The following is an 8,948-nucleotide window of genomic DNA, read 5'->3' as shown; positions in this document are numbered from 1 at the left end:
GCATATTTTGCACCGTTAACTCTCGCACTGTATCGTTTCCCGTCAAAGGACTTGTATTGTGTTCATTAATCTAACCCACCTGACAGTTATTTGGTCCAAATTGGATTTGCCGGTGTTGGTTTTGATCGCGCCCATATTGGGAATGATTTGAAAGCATTTCAGCTTCTCCTGAATCCATAATGAATTTATTGCACCTTTTACGGAAAGAATTTGGTTGCTTTAATAATCTGTCTACAGTCATATGCTGCCGAGAAGAGCGACACAGATGCCTTTCTCGATTATATTTCACATCAGATTTCTCTTTCTTTTCTTTTGTCTTCTCTCACTCTGTCCCCAAGTCTATCCCTCTCTATATCCTTAATCCTGTAAAACATCTTTCCCTCGTCTCTCTTCTGGCATATCCTCCTCCCTCTCCCAATTAGACATATGAAATCATCCTTGGCGTATCAATTGGTGACTTTTACACCCATTAATTTGCCATAATTATTTCATTTCAGATTGATCTGACTGTGCTATCGCAGATGGCGTGCGCGGTGAAACTCTGTTCCCTCTGCAGATCAAAAGGAGTCATTTTAATTGGAGGCTTTTCAACGCTAATTGTTCTCTCTGTTGTAAATCAGTGTCTCTTAGTCTCCCCAGGTCTTTGTTAGCAAATTGTCTTGGCGGTTTCCTCGTTTCATCTCGGATCGAGTGTTACAGCCTCGACTGTGTGATTGACTGCGCTGATTGTGATGTGCAATCAGAGAATTTGGGGATTTGCTCCCATGGCATGCAAAGTCATTTGAGCAGCAGGTTTTTTCTTTATAGGAAATTATAAATGTATTAGAGACATATGGAGATGTTATAGACAGCTGTGATGACAGTTTTTGTTAGTTCAAAAAGCCTGAAACTGATTTTTTTCTTAGTAAACTGTGTTACTTGACACTTCTACATGCTGCTTTGTACTTTAAGTCACGGAGAAGCCTTTAGCTTTATTGTCCACAGCTCTGGCCAACAAAAACAGCACCTGCCTTTGAATGTCCATCAGTGGTCCATTAACTCATGTCTGGGGGAAGCAGACTCTTTAAACTGACCAGTGCGTAGCCGGCTGAAAGCCTCCCTTCTACCAGCCCCGTTGACGTATGGAGATAAATGGACTCCGGCTTGCATTGTCCTGCTGACGCGCTCGCATTCAGTTTCATTGGTCTTCGTGACAGGCCCAATGGTGGGGAGATGCAAATGAGACAGAGCATTCAGAAGAGGGGGGGAACCTCTGCTTATTTCCATTTTGATTATTCATCGCCTTTGCTCTGCCATACTTTGTAGCTGCTGTTTGCAAGTTCCTGTTTGCCGTTCACAAAAATATTCCCTTATGTCCTGAAGGTGTTTTTAAGCAAAAATTTGAGTGAAGCAAACTGTTCGTGTTTGTGTCTTGCATGAATGATTTCTGACCTGCGACCTTCCCTTGAGAAGGGAGTGGGAGAGCTTTTCTTGGGTTTGGGATTAGGTTGGGGTCGGGGTGGAGGGATGGGGTGGGGTTGGATGACCGCTAGGCTGAAGGCAGGAAGTGTAAGCCGATACACATCAGGCCCTCATTTAGATCTGAAGCAGCAATTTCTCATGCATGACGGCAATAAGAACTCTACACTTCATATACACTTGGTAAGGCCACGCCGGCTAGATCATTAAAGCGGGAGTAATCCTCGAGTGTGAGACTTGATCCTGAAAAACACTTGTAAAAATCCATCACTTCAGTACAGCTGTTCAGGCGTACATTTGCTCTTTGGTCTGCGTTCACGGCAACTTTGCACCAATGCACAAATGTGTGAACAAGTACAGGTGTGTAACTGCATGCGCCTGTGTCTGGCAATGTAAAAGACTTCTCAGCTCTAATGTGTTATTAGGAGAGAGTGTAGTTTTGTTTTTTTTCTCTTGGAAATCCCAGTTGGCCGGCTGGTATTTTTGTTACAACAAGAGCTCAAATCAGTGAAATCTAATAGTTTCTCTCTCCCGGAGGAGTATTGAGCGGGACTCAACAGATTAAGACCTGTTGATGGATGGCAGCTTAAACTATAGAGTCATTACACCCCCAGCTCCTCAGAATAAGCGCCCCATAATGATACCAGTGAAATGAAGCAAGAAAAAAGATGAAGGAAGCAGTTGTAGCAGTGGGCTTGACAACTTGACTTTTGTCGTTGACTTTTATCTCTTTTAGAGTCAAAATTTTAACCTGTCTTACTTTTTACATTGTATTAAGGCTTTTTTTCCCCTTTTAGGTGCTTGGCCACGTTCACAAACAGGTAGATGCCAAAACAAGCAGCTACATCTGCACTGGTTCACCTCACCTAATTCCAGTATTGAAATGGATCTTTCACACAGGACTAGAGAGGTTGCTGATCCCCTGGCAATGTGCGGTTGCTAGGGAAACATGCATGTTATTAGACCAGTTGGCAAGTGGGTGCTGGAGGTTGCTGGTTTTCACAGGGGGAAATATTAGTTGCAAAGAGGGAGCTGCACAAATTCCCCCTTTGTGACTGCTTTAGTTGCTAGCAGATTGCCGCGGTTGCTTGTAGTTTGTATGGGAGATAGTGACTTGTCTGCAAACACTCACCAACTACTACCAGAGCGGTGGGAAAATTTGAAAAGTGTGATGTCGTCTGGAAGCAAACGTTTGTCTTAAAAGTAAAAGTTATGGCTTATTGAGGCAACAACATGCTTCGAAAGGTATAACCTTTACTTTGAAGTTTCTTTTCACAGTCTCACTGCTGCTTGGAAAGTAGTTGACGAGTATTTACAGCCTAGTTGACATTTTCCATGCAACTAAGGGTAACCATGGCAATCTGCTAACAACCAAAGCATTCACAAGGGGGTTTTCAGCACAGCACCATATACCTACCACAACTAGTCTCAAGCAACCATCCACAAACTGTCCAGAATAGACATTGTTGCTTTGGACTGTTGGTCAGATAGTCTCTGACCAGTCTCTAGGTCTGTGTGACTGGGGCCTAACTCAATACCTCGCTCTCTCATCCAAGTACAGTCACTTCTAAACTAAACAGAACTAAGTTTTAGCTGAACTCATTCTCAAAATCAGAATCGCATATACTTGGCCAATAAACGTGATTCTGATTCTGAGACCTCAAACTGAGAATTCAAAGAACATCCAACCATCCTTCATCCATCTCGTATATACGGTATATGGATAAAAGCAGCTTCCAAGAACTACCCAGAGGATTATCCAGATATGCAGCTCTGGCTTTGAAAAGCGCTGTAGAAAGCAATCCACTTCCTTATCCCCACATCCTATTATCAAAAGATGCAATTTATTCATACTTGGACTAAATGAGGACAATATGTATAGGGTTAGCTTAGTAGAGAGTGGCACAGCGATCCAGTGGTTTACACTATTGCTTCACAGCAAGAGACAGTAGCTCCTGGTGTGCTGGGGCTTCTCGCCTGTGTAGGATGCCTCCAGGCACCCTGGTTTCCACAGACCTAAAACATGCAACTTAGGTGATTCTAGGTGTGGATGTGAGGGTGTGTGGTGTCTGTCTGTGTTAGCCCCTGTGACGGACCTGTCTAGGGTGTAAGTATCAGCCTGGCTCTAGCCCTCTCATTGAGAGAGAATCGGACACACACAGACACACAAACTCCCCCTCAGCAGTTTTCTTACTTACCCCCTACGGTGGACACTACTTGTGCTTAGAAGGTATTCTCCCTATATGGGTGGACCTCTTTCACTTAAACAGCATTCATCAATCCAGGCCTGGTCTGTTGCTATAGAATGTGTAAGCACTCAAATATCGACCGACTGAAATGTAGAAACACTTGGTTCTGCCAGCAGAATGACAGAGCAAAGATGAAGTAGATGCGGTGTGTGTGTGTGTGTCAAAGCTCATGAGATATTCCCCAGCCCACAGTCATTATCCTGACACAGCATGGACTGTATTTTTTATCAGCCTGTGAATGGTGCATGTTTCATGGAGGCACGTCACAGGAAAACACGAGTCAATGATCATGCCATACATGGAAGCCAATTGACCTTCTTTGACTCTACATCAAAGGCTACATTGACTCTTGTAAATTATTTCACATCTGGCCGAGCTTTCCTTCAACAGCCAGCTATAAAGACATCGATTTTCAACAGTCAGCAGTGGATAAAGGGAGACAGAGTAAAAGAGAGACAGATTTGTTAAAAAAGAACTGACTTCATATGAAATTTAATAGACCGGAATAAAAGGCACCAATTCTTAGGGGAAAACAAATGAAAGAGTACATTTTTAATGACTTTAATTTAATTTGCATATAAGCAAAAAAAATAAAAACCCAAAACTTCAGGGTTTCATTTGGAGACCAAAGATAGAGTTTCTGTTGCCACTTTTGTGGAGGAAAGCTCTGAAAAATCTCCTTAAATGGTTTGGAGTAGAAGCACCATCTTCAGAAGCCTGCTTCTGTGTTTTGGCTTCAACCATCTGTAGCAAATGCCAAGATGTATAGATGAGAGGCCTTGTCCAAGTGCCATGCCAATGCCCTAAATGGTTAAGTGCCCCAAGTGCCATGCTGCCTGGCATTGGGACAACTGGCTCACTGAGGTGCCCCCCCCTCCCCGAATTACATTACTGTCAGTGAGAAATAGGACGAACGCTTTTCATTTAAATTAATGCTTTCTTTTTGACAGAATACACGGGAGAGCTTGTGTTATAGTGATCCTCATAAATCTGGGCAGGGCCTACTGTGCCAGAGTTAGGTTTCCCAAAATGTCAACAAAAAGGGAGAATATATGTTTTTCTAACTACTAATCAAATATAGCTCTGAAATTTATATTCATATCACTGTTTTGTCACCAGTTTATGAGGTAATAGTAGTGAAAGGAAGAGTCTAATGAGAAAATTATATCAAATTGTGTTGCAGCTGTTTTGAAACCTACTTTGATGTGATTTAAAATTAACAAACTGTGGTTCTTTTTATTATGCTCTCTTATTTCTTTAGTCAGTATAGAATAACCCTTAGAGAAGGAAATGTCAGAAGGGGGAAGAAAAGGCTGAAAAATGGTGGGAAAATACAGTCTGAGGTAGTTTAATAAATGTCTTCTCAGTTTGTACATTATTATTGTCTTTCTGAGTTTATGCCACAGCGACAGTGACAGTGGCAAACACAAAAACTAATAACAACAGCTTCAGTTTGAGTCACCAGTGTATTAAATTTATCCACTATAGTGTCATATAGACACATTTAGATGTAGGAAATACATTTTCAGTACAGCAAATGCAGTAAAGAGGAAAGTAGAGCTCCTGAGCGACCGACTTACAGAGTTGTTCAGACATCCATACCAAGCAGACTGGAAGCTGAGCGTCCTTCAGGCTTTTTACCTCACATGTGAAGTTACTCACTGACAGGTGGAGGGAAGGTAGTGACAACTCCATGTGTAGCAGAGGAGACAGGTGTCTATTTAAATTCTCTACATGCCAACAATGGGAGCTAACAATGACAGGAAAAGGTACCATGCAAAAGTCTTGAGCCAGGCCTCATTTCTTTGTATTTCCTTAAGAAAATGAGAAACGGGTACATCATTTATTGACATATATATTTACACAGATATGAATACAGTGTACAAGGCAAAAACTGAACCAACATCTAAAGCTCTTCTTTAGATGTTTGCTATCTTTTGTTCTGCCTTATGTTGATGATCCCACACTGCTTCAATAATGTTGAGGCCTGGGCTCTGGCGAGGCCAGTACATGACTGGTGTTCCACTGTGTGTTTTTCTGTTCAAGTCTGCTATTACTGCACTGAGTGTTTGGGATCATTGTCATGCTGAAAAATGAAGTTGTTTACAATCAGATGCTTTCCAGATGGTATTACATGGTGGATCAAAATCTGACTTTTCTGTCTTCATAATTCCATCAATTTTGACAAGATAGCCAACACCACTAACTTAAAGGCTTTTTGACCTCCTCAATACATGCTGATGACAATTTAGACCAAATATACAATTTATTATTGGTTCTTTGCCAAGTTGTCTGTTATGTGTAGACTGGTTCATCCCTTGAATAAGGTGCCTTTTTTATGCTTAAAACATTCATAGGTTAATGTTAGCTCCTGTTAACACAACAAAGCATTCCTCTAAAAATGGTCGGGTACAAGGAATGAAAAAGCCACCAATGTCCAAAGGAAAACCTTGAAAGACCTTCAGAAAGCCTGGAGAACTATTGCTTAATATTATATTAGAAAAACTCACAAGAAAGCCTGGCACCTTGGAAGCAAAATATAAAGAAATAGGGGTTAGTTTAAGACTTTTGCAGAGTAGTGTAAATATAAGCCAGTCTACACTGGGCCAAAATTCTGACAAGATAGCAATAAAAATTAATTTAGGATAGATAGGTCTGTAACCACTACATTTTGATGCCCTTGTTAGCAAGGCTACCTTACATGAAGTGGGATAGAAGTTGCTTTCCTCCATGTCCTCTCTACAGAGGCAGAGGCTCACAGATGGCCTGTCGCGCATCATTAGGCCTATGAAGCCTCGGCTGCTAGCTTAGCTAAATCAGTGCAGTCCACTCCAGCCCACAGCTGGACCCAGGAGTGTGTGCACGACTGTGCGTGTGCACGACTGTGTGTGCATGTGTGCGCATATGTGCGTGTGTATAATCCACAGGTGCAGAGGCCTCCTCCTGACGGAAAAGAGAGCATTAGCCCAAGGCTATGGAGGCAGGGAGAGAGGCAGAGAAAGGGGCAGGGCAAGGCTGTTTCAGATGCAAATGGCTTGCCCTGTTCCTCACAAAAAACTTTCTCCAGTGGCACAGCTTGTAAAATATAGCACCCTGTGGCTTCATTCAAAGAGATACACCCACTAACCAGGGGCTGCAGAACCACATGGCCCTCTGAAACCACTCAGCCATAACATAGAGAAAAGTAAGCTCTTTTTCAGCTATACCAAGAGTGAATACACTGAAGCCTATTAGGTGAGCAATTGAGATTCATGAAATGTTTTTAAAGACAAAAAATTAAACTCTCTTTGCTGAGAATTTAAAAAAAAGGATTTTTTTGAACACCTGTAAGCGTTGGTATCTGGGGGGGATAAAAGTCGAAACAACTATGAACAAAAACTGAAGTGGGTGAAATGAAGTAGTTAAAAAACAAAAAAGTAGTAAAGTGATGAGTGAAAAAAGTAACTAATCGTTTAATACCTAATGGGAGTCAGTGTAATGCAAATAGCTATAATGTATCATCTCCTGGCAAAGAGTAAGTGCTGGCAGGATTTTAAACACCTCCTGATAATTTAGGAGATGTTGACTGCAGCACATGTTTGATTAATAATGAGAGATTGGAGATCATTACGGATTTAAGCAACAGCACTTTATTTTCATAATAAGTGGGCAACAAACTACATAATCATGAAAAATAATTAGCAATTCAAGAAGATACATAATCTCAGTTGCAGTACTTCTCCCTTAGCTAATGTGCTATTTTTCATTGTGTGATTTAAAGCATTTCCATTCAAACTTGTTTTGGTTGCTTGCATTGAAATCAGGACCGTGTTTTAATTACCGTTCAGAGAAAAATCGCAGTTTCCCTAATGATCATCTAATATATTCCTCACTTCCCAAGCTTGCAAACATGACTTTAACTGCATGCTTTGTATGTTCAGATCTTGTATCATTACTCACCCACCAGTGCAACTTCTTCGTAACATTTAGCACTCAGTAGGGCGCCCGAGGAGTGTTTATACATCTGCTATGGCTATCACAGCAGCCTGATTGCCAGCGGCCTTTTTTGGAAACTGCCTTTGTTTTTAAGACTCCCTCGACATGCCACTCACCGATACATAAACTAAAGGAAACTGTTATCCTAAGCGTGACTTTGATGCCGTTAACATGCACAAAGATGGCTTTGTGAGCGTGCACTGAACAAATACCTTTTGTTTGATGCATCCTGTCAGTGATATCATGGCATGATATCATGTGATAATCTAATGAGAACTTTTACTTTTTAAAAATATATTTATCTTATGGACCTTTATTTTGATATCAAAGTGGAGAGAAGACAGGAAAGCTGGGGAAAAGACCAGTGGGGAGACATTTAGTAAATTGCCTCAAGGCAGATTCAAATTCTGGCCTTTGCATTAGCCTTACAGAAAATGGACTGTCTGTTCAGCCCTATGAGCAAATTTTTTGCTGCCCTCAAACTTTCTACACTGTTAATCTTAAAAATAAATAATAAAGAACATCTTATTGCAATGCAATAATCTCTTTGTATGGGTGTGCATGGACCCATTCAAGGATACACATTTTATGCCAGCAGCAGCCTAAACACTTAGTTCAGTCAAATTATATTCATTTAATGTCAAATCACAATAACAGTCGCCTCAAGGTGCTTTAGGTAAAGACCCTACAATAATACAGAGAAAACCCCAACTATTAGATGACTCCCTACGAGCAAGCACTTGGCAACAGTGGGAAGGAAAAACTCCCTTTTAACAAGAAGAGAAAGCAGCAACCTGCCCTGATTGGTTGGGGCTGAGGAGAGGGAGACAGGAAAAAAAGACACACTGTGGAAGAGGGCCAGAGATTAATAATAACTAATGATTAAATCCAGAGTGGTGTATAAACACATAGAGAGTGAAAAGAGGTGAGTGAAGAAGAAACATCCAGTGCATCATCGGAAGCCTAAGTCTATTCCAGCATAACTAAAGGTATAATCAGGGTCACCTGATCCAGCCACAACTATAAGCTGTATCAAAAAAGAAAGTTTTAAGCCCAATTTTAAAAGTAAACAGGGTGTCTGTCTTGTAAATCCAAAATGGGGATTTGTTTCACAGAAGAGAGGCTCAAAAGCTGAAGGTTCTGCCTCCCATTCTACTTTTAAATACCCTCAGGTCAGTGCTCCTCAGTAGTATGCATAAACTGCACAAAAACAGCTTAACTTACAGAACCAAGAGTTCAATGCGATGACCTGCCTCCATATCATTC

This window comes from Simochromis diagramma, unplaced genomic scaffold, assembly GCF_900408965.1.
Source record: "Simochromis diagramma unplaced genomic scaffold, fSimDia1.1 OVJJ01000753.1, whole genome shotgun sequence".
Classification (NCBI taxonomy): Eukaryota; Metazoa; Chordata; class Actinopteri; order Cichliformes; family Cichlidae; genus Simochromis; species Simochromis diagramma.
The sequence above is the reverse complement of the archived record's forward strand: the minus strand, read 5'-3'. Positions refer to the sequence as shown.